The sequence below is a fragment of the Octopus bimaculoides genome, chromosome 16, assembly GCF_046866305.1.
Source record: "Octopus bimaculoides isolate indiv1 chromosome 16, ASM4686630v1, whole genome shotgun sequence".
Classification (NCBI taxonomy): Eukaryota; Metazoa; Mollusca; class Cephalopoda; order Octopoda; family Octopodidae; genus Octopus; species Octopus bimaculoides.
The window spans coordinates 55,223,546-55,243,545 of NC_142943.1; the positions used below are offsets into that span (position 1 = coordinate 55,223,546).

At 35.8% G+C, this 20,000-nt stretch overlaps 1 protein-coding gene across 7 annotated transcripts in view; it reads left to right on the forward strand.

The window, feature by feature from the left end:
• Positions 1-20,000, forward strand: part of LOC106867583 (zinc finger homeobox protein 4) — a 672,925-nt gene that overhangs the window by 217,530 nt on the left and 435,395 nt on the right. The window contains exon 1 of one of the 7 annotated variants that reach the window (XM_052974079.2): positions 17,446-18,786. The exons of 5 other annotated variants lie outside the window; for them this stretch is intronic. The gene's annotated coding sequence lies outside the window, so the exon portion shown is untranslated. Of the gene's footprint in view, positions 1-17,445; positions 18,787-20,000 lie in introns of those variants that run through there. One more of the 7 variants, XM_089364799.1, reaches the window with a different exon arrangement.

Sequence of the window (20,000 nt, forward strand, 5' to 3'; positions counted from 1 at the left end):
GTCGTAGGATCGCAGTTTCGATTCCCAGACCGGGCGTTGCAAGTCTTTATTGAGCAGAAATACCTAAAGCTCCACGAGGCTCCGGCAGGGGATGGTGGCGAACCATGCTGTACTCTTCCACCACAACTTTCTCTCACTCTTTCTTCCTGTTTCTGTTGTACCTGTATTTCAAAGGGTCAGCCTTGTTACACTGTATCACGCTGAATATCCCCGAGAACTACGTTAAGGGTACACGTGTCTGTGGAGTGCTCAGCCACTTGCACGTTAATTTCACGAGCAGGCTGTTCTGTTGATCGGATCAACTGGAACCCTCGATGTCGTAAGCGACGGAGTGCCAACAACAACAAAAGCCTACGAATGAATGAACACGCACACACACACACACACACACACACATGCACACACACACATACATACTTACTTATATAAGACGGGCTTCTTTCAGTTTCTGTCTACTAAATCCACTCTCAAGACTTTGTTCGCCCCGGGGTTACAGTAGAAGACATTTGCCCAAGGTGTCTACGTTGTACGGTTATTGAAGTTGGAACCATGTGGTTCGGAAACAAACTTCTTACCACACAGCCACAACTAAAAATCAAGCATTCTCACACACGTCATGACCGAACCACCACCACGACGACGACCACCACCATCAAATTATCATCATCATCATCATCATTATTTCAGTAGGCGTTTATATTAATCAAATTTACACCACATAACGTTCATCTTTGAAAGAAATAATCGCCCCCCCCCCCCACAAAAAAAATAAATATGATAAAAATTTTTTTAAAGATTCATATAAAACTTTAATCTGCATGTTCTTTCATTCTTCTTGATTTTCTTCTTTTTCCAAATTTGTCCTCGTTCTCCCTGTAATTTTTTTCTTATAGTAAAGAAAAGAATTGTTAAAAAAAAAAAAGAAAAAGACGAACGAATTATTATTATCAATATTATTATTATTATTATTATTATTATTATTATTATTATTATTATTATTGTTGTTGTTGTTGTTGTTGTTCAGTAGTTTTATTTTTATGACGTGCTTTCACTTCACTACCGAGCGCAGCTCTGTGTGCCTTGGGTATGTGTTGTGGTTTGCTGTGATGCTCTTATGGTTACTGTATTGAAAGTGTTTTGTGTAGGATGTTTAGTGCCCAGCAGTGCAATTTTCTGTATGTTATATATATTTGTAAGTCCTGGTTATTATTATTATTTTGATTATTATTATTATTATTATTTAAGTCAGCGAGCTGGCAGAATCGTTAGCACGATAATTATTATTATCATTATTATTATTATTATTATTATTATTATTATTATTATTATTATTATTATTATTATTATTATAACTAGGCTTGATACCTTGTTAATTGGAGGAATGTACACATGCACGCATACAGGGATGTGCTCGAACTTATACATACATATATATACATGCACACACACATACACATGTATATACATATATATACAAGTGTACACATACTGATAAATACGTATGTATATATGTATATGAATGTGTGTGTTTGTAAGCATGTATATACAAAGAATATATATACATGTATACACACATATATGTACATACTTACATCTACATGTGTATATACATGCATATCAGGGTACAGGACGTTAGAACAATAAACTACAGACAACGGAACGAACACATAGGAAAACGGAAAGCCCCTTGGAATATCCCTTCATCAGCTGTCTCTATTCTATCTAGACGTTTCGAAGACCAGACAGGACGTACTCTAGAATAGTCTCTTCCTGAGTAGTGGATCAACCAACTACACAGAGGATTCCAAGGTGGCAAACACAAACCAAGACAGGAAAAAATGGACAGTGAAAACAACATTCAAAAGCCGTACGGCCAAACGCAAATCTGAGGTAGAACGCTAGTAGTTCGTCTTGCCTTCACAGCGGCTGGAGTGAAAAGAAAGCTGACCACAGGTCACACGAGAGCAGAGAGGATGGTGGAGGGAGGAAATGGAACAAGGAGGAAGGGACAGAAGCAGTGAAGTAGAGGCCAGGACAGAAGGGTAGATAGGAAGATAGAGGAAGACAGATAGATAAATAGATAGAGAGGATGGTGGAGGGAGGAAGTGGAACAAGGAGGAAGGGACAGAAGGGTATAGCAGTGAAGTAGAGGCCAGGACAGAGGTATAGATAGAAAGATGGAGGAAGACAGATAGATAAATAGATAGAAAGATAGATAGATAGATAGATAGACAGATAGATAGATAGATAGATAGATAGAAAGATAGTCACGTCAGAATAATAGTAGACTTACTTGTAAAATAGGACGTGTGCGTTCAATAATGTAATAATACAAAGAATATATATACATGTATACACACATATATGTACATACTTACATCTACATGTGTATATACATGCATATCAGGGTACAGGACGTTAGAACAATAAACTACAGACAACGGAACGAACACATAGGAAAACGGAAAGCCCCTTGGAATATCCCTTCATCAGCTGTCTCTATTCTATCTAGACGTTTCGAAGACCAGACAGGACGTACTCTAGAATAGTCTCTTCCTGAGTAGTGGATCAAATCATGCATACACATATTCATATGCAAATACGTGGAAAGATTTAAGACAGTTTCCGTTCGAAGGGCATTCAAAAGTACTTTTACAATTACAAGTTTTAATGTCAGGGACTCTACCGTTAGTAGTATTGGATACGTTATGCAAATAATATATACATAAGTACATACACACATATAAAGATACATCGATACATAAATGAATAGATAATTAGCAACAGACAGACAGACAGATAAGCAGACAGATAGATAGATAAATAGATAGATAAATATCACAACTGTCTATCAGTCTTTGTATCAGTACATCTATATAACGGTCTGACTGGGTATTGAAATATCGATCTAACTCTTTACCATAATATAATCTGTCTGTTTATCTAAATATCTGTTTAGATATATGAAGTCTGTAACTTCATTTATCTGACGCTCTGAACATTCATTTATCTAAGTGTCTTTCTATTTCAGGTTTTCTCTTCTCATTTACTCCCACCCATAAATATAAACACGCAGACATATATACATATATATGTGTGTGTGTGTGTGTATGTACATATTTAGCAATTATATATATATATGTATGTATGTATGTATGTATGTATGTGTGTATAGTAAATCCCAAAAAGAACAAACACAAAAGAAACAACAACGCAAGGACGTGGTACATGTAATGTATTAGCAGACGTTCAAGAAAAGAAAGAAAGTGGGTTTAACGTTTCGAGCAGACGCTCTTCTTCGGAAACAGAGGAAAGTTCAATAGAAGGGAAGACGAAGAAAATCGCAAACGATTCACATGTGTTTACATGTTTTTATTCGTTCACTCTCCTTTTTTTTCCTTCTCAGTCCTTTCTGTCAAAGAATAAAGCTCGAGACGTCAAAGACTCTTCCATTCTTCCCGATCGTCAGACTAATACACCTGCTTGTTGTTCCCCCACCTGTCTTCGTCTTTTGTTTGCTCTGTGTGTGCGTATATATATATAAACATACATATACATCTTATATATATATATATATATATATATATATATATATATATATATATATATATATATATATATATATATATATATATATATATATATATATATATACCTTTTACTTTTAATGCCTTTCAGTCATTAGACTGCGGCCCATGTTGCAGCACTGCCTTGTAGATATTTAGTCGAATGAATCTTCCTCAGTAATCATATTTTTTTTAGACCTGATAATTTTTCTACCTCTTTTGCCGAACCGCTGAGTTTCGAGGACGTATGCACACGTCAACAACAGTTGTGAAACTGAAGTAGGGGACAAACACAGACACAATGTCACACACACACGTTTCCCCCCTACCAAATCAACTCAGAAATATTTGGCCGGCCCGGAGCTATAGTAGAAGACATTTGCTCAGAGTGCCACGTAGTAGATTTGAACCAGGAACCATTTGTTTAGGAACATACAATAACAGTCAGAATTTACGGAATCACTGCGTAACTAGATTAGCTAACTGCACATTCACACAGACACACACACACACACACAGGCGCAGACACACACACACAGCTACACACGCAGACGCTGGCACACAAACGCACTCGCATATTCCACCACCACCAACAAACCTGTGTTGACTCCCAGAAATAAAACAATCAAACTAGGAGAATATTCCTAAAGGACATGGCACCAGCACAACTTAAACAACCCCAAAAGTTTGTAAATATAGGGTGGGGGGAAAAAAAAAATTCCACCGGCCCCATCAGAGCATTGACAACATGGTAGGGAATATGTACGTGTGACCCTTGCTTTTCACACCTTGTCAAAAATTTGCCCTTTGCAATCATCATTGTCCGAAAGATTTATTTAGAAATCTGAAGACCTTTACAGAGCTGAGATTACAACATAATCAGCACAAAGGTTTTTGCTGCCGAAGAGGGGAGAGGAGGGAAGGGAACGAGGAGGAGGTAGTGGTGGTGGTGGTGGTGGAGGAGGAGGAGGAGGAGGAGGAGGAGGAGGAGGTGGAGGAGGAGGAGGAGGAGGAAAGGAAAGGAAAAGGGAAGAAATAAGTCAGTGTGTTATCGGAGTTAGGTTTAGGCGGTGGTGTTATGGTGGGGATAGTGTGAGGTATATATATATATATGTATATGTATATATATATATATATATATATATATATATATATATATATATATATATATATATATATATAAGTATAAATATATATATATATGTATGTCTGTGTGTATATTTATACTTATATATATATATGTATATATATATATGTGTATATCATACGCACACATACACTTATATATGTATATACATACACACACACATATATATATACATTTTACACATACATATATATATGCATATATACATACATGCATAAACATACATATTTATACATATATATGTGTATATGTGCATATATATATTATACACACAAATACATATATTCATATATATATATATATATATATATATATATATATATATATATATATATATATATATATACTTATATATATTCATTGACTCAACCTCTCTTGCCATCGACACAATATCGCAACCTTTATCATCAACACCACCACCACTGCCTCCACGCTTACCTCGACCTCGATACCACCAATAAATGAGAACAGCACCACCACCACCACCACCACCACCGCCATCACCACCCACTGCTTGCAAAGGAGCAGGCGGACACATATGACATTTGCAGTTGCCCCTCGCATTCTTGTCAATATTGATGCAAGAGTCAGTCAGCAAGAGCGGCCTGGCTGCGCTATGTAAGCAAACGCATAATTATGCAAAATATCGAATGTAGAAGCGAGATAATCATAGTTGAAAAATTTTTTTTAATAAACCTCCAAACACGCATGCGCACACAAAGAAGACTTCAAAAAATAATTAAAAACAACGATAAAAATAATACAAATCTTTCTAATTTAAGCTCAAAGCCTGAAATTTTGTGGGGCGGGGCTAGTCGATTACATCGATCCTAGTGATTGGGTTGTACTTTATTTTATCAGCACCGAAAGGATGAGAAGTGAAGGAAACCCTTGTGGTATTTGAAATAAACTACAGCCGGGAGAAATATCCCTTAGCAATTTGTCTTGCGCGATAACGATTCTGAAACCTCGCCGCCTACTTTCTGCTAAAGGTTCAAGACCTGAAATTTTGTGGTGATGGGGGCCGGTCGATTACTTCGACAGCAGTGCTCAGCTGGTATTTATTTTGCTGACCCAGAAACGATAAAAAGCGCAGTCGCCCTCAGTGGTATTTGAACTCAGAACGTAAAACCAGAAATATCACTCAGCAATTTGTCTTGCGCTATAACGACTCTGCCACCTCGCTGCCTATTTTCTACTCTACTTTACAAGACCTTGAATTTTGTGGTGATGGGGTCGGTTGATTACTTCGATCGCAGTGCTAAACTGATACCTTATTTCAGCGACCCTGGAAGTATGAAAGGCTGCGTCGACCTTTGCGGCATTTGAACTCAGGACGTAAAGCCAGAAGAAACGAAGGATAACAACTCCAACAGTAACAACAACAGATTTGATGATGATGATGACGGTGATGATGATGATGGGGAGGGGGAGGGGTGATGATGATGGGGATGGGGAGGGGAGGGTGGTGGTGGTGGTGATGATGATGGGGAGGGGAGGGTGGTGGTGAGGAGGAGGAGGAGGAGGAGGAGGAGGAGGAGGAGGAGGAAGAGGGGACGGGGAGAGGGAGTGGGGGAGGAGGAGGAGGAGGATAGTCATATTTTATCGATCCGAAAGGATGGACGGCGAAGTTAACCTCAGTGGCATTCAAACTCGGAACGTGGTAAGTCAGAAGAAATAGCTCAATGCATTTTTACGGCGCTCTACCGATTCCACCAAATCACCATATTTGTTTGGAATTTTAACGCAAAGCCAGCAATTTTGGGAAACGGGTTTAGTCGACTACTTCGACCTCACTATTGAACGGGTAGTTTATTTTATCGACCCGGTGAGAATGAAAGGCAAAGTTGACCACGGCAAAATTTGAACTCACAACGTAAAGAAATGCTGCTAAAGCATTTTGTTCGACTCGCTAACGATTCTCGCAGCCAGTTTACTGATTAAAAAGCTTATGGTCTGAAATTTCTTGTGGGGGGGGGGGGGTGAGAGGTCTCGTCGATTACATCGATCCTAGTACTCGAGTATTAATTATTTTATCGACTCCAAAATGAAGAAGGACAAAGTCGATCTCGGCAGAATTCGAACTCAGAACGTTAAGCTTGAAGAAACGCCGATAGGTATTTTGTCAGGTGTGCTAACGACTCAGCCGAATATTAAAAGTGGCATTGGGTTTTATAGCACAAGGCCAAACAATTTTAGGGAATGTATATCACTTAGATCAAACCCCGTTGCTCTGCTCAACTGGTAACTGGTTTGTTTTTCGGCCACGATAAAAGGATAAAAGACGAGGTCGACCTGGATGGGATTTGAACTCAGGATGTAAAAGTTTCGGAACAAACATTGCAAAACATTTATTCCGAGGTTCAAGTAGTTCTACCAGATGACAACAGCAACAGTAACAACAACAACAACTGCAACATCAACAAAAACGAAAAGCAAGTTGTATTTGCATATATCATAGGCAACCTCCCTCGAGGAATCTGCAGCTATAAAATGAACATAGTAACATACGGACGTACACACACACACACACACACACGCGCGCGCGTCTGTGGGTGCAATCAAAATTGTACAAATTATACAATAAACAACTTTATCTTGGTGTTTAATTAGTTGGCATTTTGGCATTTTGCTTCTCCAAACACTTCGAAATAAGTGCTCCTGAAATTGCATATGGGAGTGTGTCGATATGCGTACGTATGTATGTATGTATGTATGTATGTGTGTGTGTATATGTGTGTGTATGTATGTATATGTATGTGTGTATGTGTGTTATAACAGATGTTCAAATATGCAAAGAAGAAATATCATAAAACAGTGGGAAAGGAACTCAATCCATGATCTGGAGTAAAATATAAACAAGACTTCCAAAAGCCTGCTTCAAGGCCAATTACGGAATCAATGTCACCTTTTAAAAATGCGTGTATAAGCACACACACATATCACACACACACACTTACATACACACACACGCACACATACACATATACACATACACGGTACATGCAAACACATACATAAGCCTGTATATATACTCACATATATATTTACATTTATATGCATGTATGTACGTATGTATGTATGTACGTATGTATGTATGTATGTAAGTATGTATGCATGTATGTATGTCTGTCTGTCTGTATGTATGTATGTATGAAGGTTACCACGTAGTTTCCATTGATCAAATTCACCCTCGAGCCATCATTCGATGCAGAGTTATATAGCAGAAGACACTTGCGAAGGTGCTGCGCATTGTAACTGAACATGAAAATACGTAGTCGCAAAGCGAGTCATTTAACCACACAGCCATACCTGCGCCTGCGCATCACAAAAAGATAAGAGGAAATATAAAGCAAGAAAAGAATGAAAAGGTGGCTCTCCTGCAGAATACCCGTCCATAATCCTTTCGAGCAACTCCAAAAGTAGGGGACGTAAAAGAGGAAATGGTTCTGAGACGGTTACCTGCAGCAATTGTTTGCTATACAATTGACGCCGCCAAAAATATCCTCCAGTTAATGTTATAGAGTAAAAATTTGATGATGTGAAGAGGGTGGTTTGAATAAGTACGGAGGTATAATGGGATGCGATTTATTTTTAATAAGGTATTTATTCAATACTTAAAGCCTTGATGTAGTGCTCTTTTGTTTGCTACACTGACAATAATGTGAGGAAAGTTTTAGTATTATAACTATTTCATTTTCTCATAACGCTTTCTTTCAATTCAAATGATGACCATGTACATAAATATAACTGAATAAATATGTGCTATTTGCATGTAAAATGACATTATAATTCTTAAAAAATTAAAACAACAGCGTTTCAAATTTTACAGAAACGTTCTTTCAGGATTTTTTTTTTATTACTATTCGTCTTAGAAACGTTTTTCTCTATGTTTTCAATTCAATTGATGGTCGGTTACATAAATATAAGTATATAAATATATTTCGCTTGCATTTGAACTGAATAAATATATTTTGTTTGCATTTATAATTACATTTTCATACTTGCAGAAGGAAAAAAAAAAAAAAAAGAAGCGTTTGAAACAACCATATTTCAAAATTTTAGAGAATGAAATAATGATTATGGAATGCATGTTATTTCCATTACTTTGTTCGAAGTATTCTGCAATAGAATCAAAAGACAATATTATCTCTACGACTAATATTACGTAAATAATTTCTGCTAGTACGGTGGGAAAACTCCTGATATGTTTCGTCCTTTTAAACTCTCATTAGCTTACATACATGTATATATATATATATATATATATATATATATATATATATATATATATATATATACGTGCATGGGCATGAGCGTGTGCGTGTGTATGCTCATGTATGCGTACATACATATATGGGTAAGTGTTTATATATATAAGCGTATATGTATGTATATGCGTGTGCAAAAGTATGATCGTGGTATTCTTTTGATACTGCGTGAGTTCGTGTGTGTGTGTGTGTGTGTGTGTGTGTGTGTGTGTGTGTGTGTGCGTATATATGTGTTGCATGGCGTACGTAACATATACTTCCACACTGCCTTACAACACAGTCCATACTCCTTCGAGAAACTTTACAGCTGTATCAAAGCCTTACATTTCAGAGCTTTGAAACTTATGTTTTAGCTATTGCGTTAAAATAAACGCTAATTTTTTCAGAATGTCCCTCCGTATTCTGTCTACGCCAAGAATATAAGAAAATGAGATGGCAAAGGAATAAACGATTATCTTTCGAACTTCATAAACTTATAGCTCCGATAAAGCTATAAGCTATTACGCAGGCACTCAACTATGACCTCATTGCATCCTATAACAGAAACAGGTGTAAGGTAATGAAAATCATAAAATAGTTATTTATTCCTTTGACATTTCATTTTCCTATTACTGCTCTGTACTTGACTAACTTCTTTCTGAAGCTTATGTGTATAGTATTAGTCTCGAAATGCCTAAGTCAAATATTAATACGCCAACGCGGAGTAGATGGAGCAGGGACAACTGAAGACGGGAAATATTCTTTATGTTGCATGTCTTGTTTCTCTGTTTTTTTTCGTTGTTCAAAAAAAGTTCGTCTTCTGTCTTCGTCTTTATGTTTTCGTTTCTCATTGTGTTTAACGTTTTTTTGTGATGCCCTGTACCCATATATGCTTGTATGTATACATATAGATGTAGGTATGTACATATATGGACGGATATATGCATATATTTATATATTATTTACGTTATTATATATACGTATATAAACAGACCTTTCCTAAAGCGCATACTTTTGTTAGAAGTGTTAAACACGAAGCTCGTTCATACGCGTAAATTCTGAGCAAATTTTAGCTTCAAAAATAACACACACACACACACACACAATCACACGAAAGTTGCTAATTTATTCTCGTCATTTTCCAGTGTGAGTTACATGAAAATATAACAATTATGTTAAGAAAAAATTCACGAGAAAAACAACAACAAAACAATGATGAAGAAAACAGCCGAATACAATAAGGAAGCCACACGTATTTAACTGTAAAATTGTAAACATGGGAAACAACCGGACAATAATCTGGTTTGCCATATCTACAAGAATGGTGTGAGTAAACAGCCTACGTTTTTCCCACTCTACGTTCGTATGTACGTTTGTGTATGTGTGGGTGTGTGTACGTGTGTATATGCGTATGTGTATGTGTGTGTATGTACGTGTTTGTATGTGTGTGTATGTATGTGTGCGTATGTGTGTATGTGTATGTACGTGTGAGTATCTGTGTGTGTATGCGTGTGCGTGTATGTATGTACATGTGTGTATGTGTGTATGTACGTGTGTATATGTACATGTGTGTATGCATGTGTGTATATATACATGTGTGTATATATACATGTGTGTATATATACATGTGTGTATGTGTGTATGCACGTGTGTGTACGCGTTTGTGTGCGTGTGTGTATGTGTGTGTGCATGTATGTGTGTATTTATGAGTATGTATATACATGTGTGTATATACGTGTGTGTATGTACGTGTGAGTATGTGTGTGTATATACGTGTGCGTATATACGTGTGTGTACTCGTGTATGTGTGTGTATATGTACGTGTGTGTACGTGTGGGTATGTACGTGAGTGTATGTGTGTCTGTGTATGTGTGTATATACATGTGCGTATGTACATGTATATACACATATTTGTGAGTGTGTGTGAGTGTCAATATGATTGTGTATTCTTGTTTATATATGTATAAGTAAGGTTATATATGTACATATATGTATCTAAGACGTTGTATCAATTCACCGTTAGACGATGGTGAGTGGGGCAAACGCACACACACACATAAATGTGTACGTGTGTTTACATATGTGTATATGCATATGTATATATGTGCGTATATACAACCTTCAACAAAGTAACTGTCATGTATACAACTTGAACTGACGCACATATCAGTACATAAACATACATTCACATGTACATACATATGCACACACACACACACACACAAACACATCTACACACTTACCCTATTACTCACGTACATCCATAGGTACATACGTGCATACTCACATACATACATATATACATATATACATACATGTGTATAGGCATGCACACATACATACGCATGTACACAGATACATACACGCATACATACATACATACATACATACATACATACATACATACATACATACATACATACATACATACACATGTACATATATATCATGAACTAACTATTACTTTCTCAGATGCAGCACAGAATTTTGTCAGTGAACAGGTCGCGTTCTCAAAGCGACGAAAATATTTTGACAAATAAAATTTAAATGTTGAAGTGAATCTAACGGATTTTGTGTGTTATTTTAAATGGCTTATAAACACCTTCCACGCTGCAATTGTTATATATATATATATATATATATATATATATATATATATATATATATATATATATATATATATATATGTGTATATATATATATATATATATATATATATATATATATATATATATATATATATATATGCTCGAAATGAGGCTGAGATAGACAGCCGACAACTGATAAAGAGTCCTTTCTCTGTGCTTACTTGTGTGTATCGTTTGAGAACCGACGTTGGTGTGTTTACGTCCACGTAAACTAGCGGTTCAGCAAAAAAGACCGATAGAGTATGTACTACGCTTACAAAGAATAAGTTCTGGGGTCGATTTGTTCGACTAAAGGCAGTGCTCCAGCTTGGCCGCAATCAAATTAACTGAAACAAGTAAAAGAATAAAAGAATATAGTTCGTTTTCCAACCATACGGTTCCGGGTTCAGTCCCACTGCATGGCACCTTGGGCAAGTGTCTTCTACTATAGCAACGGGCTGATCAAATCCTTGAGTGGATTTGGTAGACTGGAACTGAAAGACGTCTGTCGTATGTGTTTGTGCACGTGTGTGTGTGTGCGTGCATGTGTATATATGCACACATACAAGCATATATGTGTGTGTTTGCACGCACACACATACACTTATATATATATATATATATATATATATATATATATATATATATATATATATATATATTTAAATATTTGTCATGTTTAGAAAAGATGTCTGTTCGAGCCCCACAGTAGCCTTTGATTTTTCGTAACCAAAGGGTATTTGTACCCAATATTTACATGCTATTAATTTACAGCTATTTTTGCTTCGAGTTAAACCGTTACGGAAAAGAATTATCTGTGTATCTGTCTGTATGTGTCTGTCTGTCTTTCTGTCTGTTTGTATGTATGTATGTTATGTATGTATGTATGTATGTTTGCATGTGCATATTCTCTTCGGGATTTTGAATTTTAGCACGGAGCTTATTTCGATTGTAGCTACGTAGAACGCTGCACAAGTGGGTTCTGGAGGAAACGCCTTGGTAACCCCGTATTTTTGGTTCATATAATTCGATATATGGACAGTGGAAAGTGGATTTCTATTATGCAGGACACTAATATTTTTTTTTATGCTTTAACTAGTAACGAAAGTACTCTTATTATTGGATATTTGTGTACATTACTTAAAATGGCTTCTTAGAGTAACCAAACAATATATTAGTAACTATAAGTAATGACGAATATACTGCAAAAATTAACAACCAATTCAACTATTAAAACAAATTGATAAGGATTCTTTTCCACGAACATGGCGTCAGATAACAAAATCCACAGAATTAAAAGAAATACAAATCATTATCAATGAGTATTCCAACAAACTATCAGAACAAGCCATAAAACAATAGACGACGAAATACAATGAAAATAAATACGCCAGACATGGCACTAATTAACAATAGACAAACTACACATGAAATGTATCACAAGAGTTAAATGCATACAAACGAGTGAATAGATGAACAAGTTATCTGAAATTTCGTATAGCAGAAGACAGATTGTGTTACACTGCACTGTAAACTGATGCAAATGATGTTTTATAAAGTAGTAAAATTAAAAACCTTCTTATCAATAACAAACTAGAAACGCGTAAAGCCGAGGACAAGCTACTAACAACAAATTTGATTTATAAATTCGATGGCAATTATGAACACTCTAAATTTCATGACTCCCACAGTTCTGTTGGTCATACATGTACAACGTTCTTCTGCTAACTCAATACGCACTTACAACAAGAAGCAATTGCGGTACATTATTACACAATATTAAACAAAACTAGATAGGAAAGCGTTAGTTGATGAGAAAATTTTGACAGAATTTACCATAAAAATAGATTGTTAATGCTCATGGTAATACTCATAACAGGAAACAAATTCCTAAAACGAAAACAAATAAAAAATAAAATTCAGTCGCTAAAAGAACGCTCGGCCGATGACATTACAATCTAACGGTGAAAACTTTAAATCAAGGCTCTGTCTACAACAATTACATTGGCCCTGCTTATTATGAAGGAGCTGCAATACACGCCAACATAAATTCATACTGAAGTTGTGACCACGATGGTCTGGAAACATATTGACCGATCTTGGGACTTTATTATTTCAAACTACAAAGAAATCAGAGGAATATATGCATATCAATATACATACATGTATATGTATGTGAGTGTATGTGTGCGTGTGCATGTATATATAAATATAGACATACATACTTCACGTCTGGCTGTACAGCCTTTTTGTTTTTTTATTTCACCGTTTCGTTTTCCTGTCTTGTTTTCCGTCCGCCACTACCCTCCACGAAAACAATTTAATTTGTGTTCGTGGGAAGAACCATTTTAACGATGCGTACTGCCTTAATTCTTCGAAACGCCGGAGTTTTAATGGTGACAGCTGATGAAGGGGATGTTTCTATGTGGCCTGCTTGTTTGTTGCACCTTGTTTACCATTTTGTCCTTGTTCTTTTGCCACGTCATGTACCCAGTTATGTATCTATATGTACATGTAGATGAACGTATATACATACATGTACATATATATGCATATACTCATATATTGTTTCTATATATATATATATATATATATATATATATATATATATATATATATATATGGTGGTTGTCTGCTCCTTATGCAGAGTTTGACCCAGAATAAGAGAAGTAATCTGGTTCGCCCCCCACCTTTTTTCCCTCAGGGTAAGAAACTTACCAAAAATGTTCTTTAGGATCTTAGAAAATAATTTTCCTAGGGACCACACATACTACAGTATTTGTAACAGGTCTACAATTAAGTATTCCTACTCTGGAATGCCAAATTTAGCATCCATTATTGCCTCTTTAAATAGGAATAAAATAAATAAGTTAAAGATATGCGAATGTACGCCACAGGGAAACCCTGTTTCAAATAAAACCAGCTGTAAACCACACGACGATGGTGGAACGGGCTCTTCATTCCTTCGGATTATGCCTAAATCTGGGAATGAGATAAGTGGAATGGTTGATAAGAATAAATTTCTGAGGGCGGTTAATAATGTTGGAAACGACTTTAAAGGTGGCCGTAAAAAAATATGTAATTGTAGGGACCCTTCTTTATGTCCTCTCGGCGGACTTTGTTTGTCCACAAACGTAATGTATAAATGTGTAGTTAGAGACGAGGACAAACAAAATAAGTTTTATATTGGAAGTTCAGTGAATTTTAAAGCCAGGTATAGGGCGCACACGAGTTCCTTTTCTAATGAGAAATATTATAATTCCACAACACTCGCCTCTTACCTACATGACCTCAAGAGGAGGAATAAGAAGTACTATCTTGAATGGTCAATCTTATCTAGAACCCCTCAATTTAGGGCTAATATTAGCAAGTGCATATTATGCATTAGGGAATCCCTTTCCATTCTTAGGTCTTTTGGGCTGAAAACCTTGAATAAGTTTATCGAGGTAATCCCTTTTGGCAATCATAAATTTTCCTCCACCTTCCTAAAACTATATAAAAATAGGAATAAGAACAAAAATAATAGTGTTAGTAGTGGTAATAATGGTAGTAATAGTGATAGTAATGGTAATGATAGAAATAAATAAATAGACAAAAATAATTGATATTAAAATAATAATAATAATATGGATACAATGGTAGTATTTTTTATCATGGTTTACGTTGGATTTGAAACCTAATAGTTTTAGTTACCAAACCTGCCTGACTATTTCTAAAGGGTATACTCAAAATTAGATTTTTTTTTTTGGTCTAGTCCATATTATTGTTTATTTAAGCTTGCTCTCATAATTGTAATTTTTTTTTTTTTTGACTGGTGACTTTGTTGATGTCTGTGTGTCTTTTTTTTACCCTGAAGAAGGGGTTATCACCAATTTGTGCTCTATTGTGCATTAAATACGGTGATATACCCACGAAATGGCCATAGGTGTTCTGTGTTTGTGTTCCACCTATACTCGTAATCCACTGTAAATGATGTTTATCGTTTGACTTTACTGATGTTACCTGCGGAATGGTGAAACTTGGATTTTACTTTGCCTCACTTTGGATGTTCTGTTGTTGGTTTGTCCCGTTCGCTTCGGTATTCCTGTTTATGAAATTGGATTTTACCTACTAAATTTGCTGTCATGAGGGAGGTAGTTGATCTTTCGTACTACTTGTCTTGATTTTTTTTTTTTTTTTGGCTTTTGGCCTCAGCGAATGAATTGTTGTGCTACGTCTCCCTATGTTTTATTTTTTTTCTCTATATTTTTTCTATATATATATATATATTTTTATTCTACTGTATTTGTACTAGTCTCTAATATTTTTAATCAATTTTTAATCGCTGTTTATTTATTTATTTATATTATTCTATTGTATAAAAATTTTGACCTCCCTTTACTAATTTGGTTTTTTGGTCTATGTTGTACTTCTTATATGAGGTCATTGGTGGGCTACGGCTTTTCGAGTCGATGACCTAACGGTTTTATTCTGCAATTAACTTTGTACCTATGTCTCAACTAGTTTGAGCACTTCTTTTACAGCCTTGTATAAATTCGTGGTTTTCTAATACAAAACTGTTAATATTGAATAATTATATATATATATATATATATATATATATATATATATATATATATATATATATATATATATATATGTATGTATGTATGTGTGTGTGTGTGTATACATTAATAATTTACTTATATGTTTATATACACAGTCACACACACACATACGCGTGCTTGTGAGTGTGTGTGTGTGTGTGGGGGGGGGTATTTGTGTTTACCGCGGTACACCGGTATTTCGAGTTGCGTCCCTTTACACCAAAAAAAAAAAAAAGATGTGGTTCGGGGTACTTCTATAAATAGTGATTCGGTTAAACATTTGTACCACATTGAAATAAGTACCGGACCGGGATTGATCAGAAACCGTTAACACGGTGCTGCAGCATGGGTTGCAGTCTAATGACATAAACCAGGAGAAAGTGTTTGTCAGATACATTGAAAGGAAAAGGAAAAAAATATGAAAAAAAAAAAAAGGAAAAAAAATGTTTGCATGAAGAAAAGATATGAAAAAAAAAAAGAAAGAGAGAGAAACAGAGGTAGGATAGAGAGAGGGGTGAAAGATAGAACTAGAGGCGCATGTGTGTGAGAGAAGGGGGGAGACAGAGAAAGATTGGGAGAGACAATGAGGAGAAGTTACAGTATGAGTTTAAAGGAAGTTGCAATACGTTGATATATGTAATAAGAGCAATAAAGGTTGGGAAATGCCGTGGCCATCACACAACCTCATGCACACACACACACAGACACACAGAAACACACACACACATATAGAAGCATATATGCTTATAGGTATATAAATATACTTACATATACGCAAAGACATTTGTACTCTCTCTCTCTCTATATATATATATATACACACATGGACATGTGTTTGTGTGTACGTACGCTCGGTTCTATGCATCTGAGAATATGGAAACTGTTGGAGGATGTGCATTTACATATATTTATATACACACAAGCATAAGTATATGTACGCATTTAAAACGCTATATATACATAGATTTATATATATATATATATGATGGTATGAAATAGATAAAATGATTGATAGGTGTAATATACAAATAAAGGGCGAATGTCGTATTAATAGAATTTCAGATAAGGTTATAGGCATATGTGTGACTTATATATATGTATATATATATATATATATATATGTGTGTGTGTGTGTATGTATATATATATATATATATATATATATACATACATACCCTCAGACGTGTGTGTGTGCATATATATACAAAGTGAGAGATAGCCCCAAAGAACAACGGAACAGATAAAACTTGAGAAATGTAGACAAATATCTATGGAAACAGTTTAAAAGGTGTGTAGAAACACAAACACACACACACACATAAATGTATATATCGATGTATATATATATATATGTATGTATGTGTGTATGCGTGTATGCATGTATGTATGTACATAGAGAGAGAAGAGGGAGAGAGAAATAGTCGAACAATTAATTGGCCGATCAATAGATCAATATTTAGATAGATAGATAGAGGGAGAGACAGATAGATAGATAGATAGATAGAATAACAGAAAGTATAAGACTAACTTACGAAATATATTGGCTTTTATAAATACTTTATAAGTTAATGGTAGTTAAATGTGTATGTATGTATGTATGTATGTATGTATGTATAGCAGAGTGGAAAACGAACTTTTAGGGGATGATTTCAAGGAATCCTAGATTTAGAAAGAATAAAGAAAAGAAAAAGAAACTAGCATAAAAGGTTGTGGTAGAAAAAGAAATAATCTAAAGAGAGAGGGAGAGAGAGAGTGTGTGTGTGTGCTAAAGAGGGAAACCACGTGAGAAGCAGAGAAAGTGAAAGAGAGGGATAGAGAGAGAGAGAGGGAGAGCGACAATATAAGTAGCAGAGAAAATGAAGGAGAGATATAGAGGGAGGTGACTAGATATGGTTGTGGGAGTGTGAGAAAGAAAGCGCAAAACAGAGAGAGAGAGGGTGAGAGAAAGAGAAAAAAGAGGGTGAGAGAAAGAGAATAAGAAAGAGAGAGAGAGGATGAGAGAAAAAGAATATGAGAGAGAGAGAGAGAGAGCAACAATGTGAGTAGCAGAGAAAATGTAGGAGAGAGATAGAGGGAGGTGACTAGATATGGTTGTGAGAATGTGAGAAAGAAAGAGCAAGACAGAGAGAGACAGAGAGAGAGAGAGAGAGAGAGAGAGAGGGTGAGAGAAAGAGAAAAAAGAAAGAGTGAGAGAGAGCAACAATGTGAGTAGCAGAGAAGGTTAAAGAGAGTGAGGAGTTTAGAAGATATAGTCAGAGGGAGTGAGAGAAAGAAAAAGTAGAGAGATAGAGTAAGAAAGAGAGAATAAGAAGGAAAGAGAGAGAGAGAAAGTGGGAAAGAGATCGTATGTGTTTGTGTGTATTTGCAGGTATCTATGTGTATGTGTGTGTGTCTGTGTGTGTGAGCGTGATTCAGTGACGGCGTGAGAGGATGCCGTCGATTGCAGTTATTCAATCAATTTATCCAGGAGATGTGAGAACCGTAATTTTGGAAGTAGCTTTTTACAATCGGCGCCGATAATTTCTCTCTAGCAGAAAGGATTTTTTTACGTTTGACCGCTAAATCGAAGCATCATCATCGTCATCTCCCACTCTGGAGAGTGAGAAGTAGGTGAGTCTACATTCTATGGAGGAGAGTGCTTTGAGAGGGATGAGTGGAGTGAGAGAGCAGACGACGCTTTGGAGTGTCTGTACGTATATGTATATGCGTATGTATGTATGTGTGTGTGTCTGTAAGAGAAAGAGAGTGAGGGGGGGCAGTAGATGAATGACTGAGATTTCAGGAGAGTGAATGAAATTGGGAATAAGTATTTGAAGGAAAAATATAAGTAATTAAGAAAGAAATATATAAAGATGATACATGAAGAAAAAATTTGAAAGAGAAACGGCGAAATATAAGTAATGTTGTATGTGTGTGTGTGTTTGTATGAAATAGATAATGGCGAGTTCCTGTGTGTGTGTGAGAGAGTGCGTGTAATAGTAGAAGTCGTGTGTAGATAGCAAGGTAACAAAAAAAATATGAAAAATTGGGAAAAATAAATATTTGGAAGTCAAATATTCAAACAAAGGTAAAAAAAAAGTTAGAGAAATTAAGAGACCGAAAAATATATACAGGTATATTGCAATTTATGTGCTCGGGTGGGTGTGCATATATATAAATATATATATATATGTATATAATTATAAATGGTCGACGTTATTTTTAAAAATATATATGTATATATATATATATGTATGTATGTGTGTGTGCATATACATAGATGTGTGTGATATAGTAGGGTGCGTTTGCATTTGTATGTATATATCTATATACACACATAAGTATGTGTGTGTTGAGCCCAAGCGAAACAGTGACATAGTGAGGATAAGGGGGGAATATATATATACAACTGTTGTTGTACTTGGGGATGGTCATCTTGCCAGTTTTGCCAATAAAAAAAAATCTTGCAAAACAAATATATATACAACGTTATGCGTATATAATATATAACGGACATGTGCGTGTATAAAACGTGTACGTATGTGCAACAGAGAATGTTTTTACGTATATATATATATACACATAGGCGTAGGAGTGGCTGTGTGGTAAGTAGCTAGCTTACCAACCACATGGTCCCGGGTTCAGTCCCACTGCGCGGCATCTTGGGCAAGTGTCTTCTACTATAGCCTCGGGCCGACCAAAGCCTTGTGAGTGGATTTGGTAGACGGAAACTGAAAGAAGCCCGTCGTATATATATATGTATGTGTGTGTTTGTCCCCCCAACATCGCTTGACAACCGATGCTGGTGTGTTTATGTCCCCGTAACCTAGCGGTTCGGCAAAAGA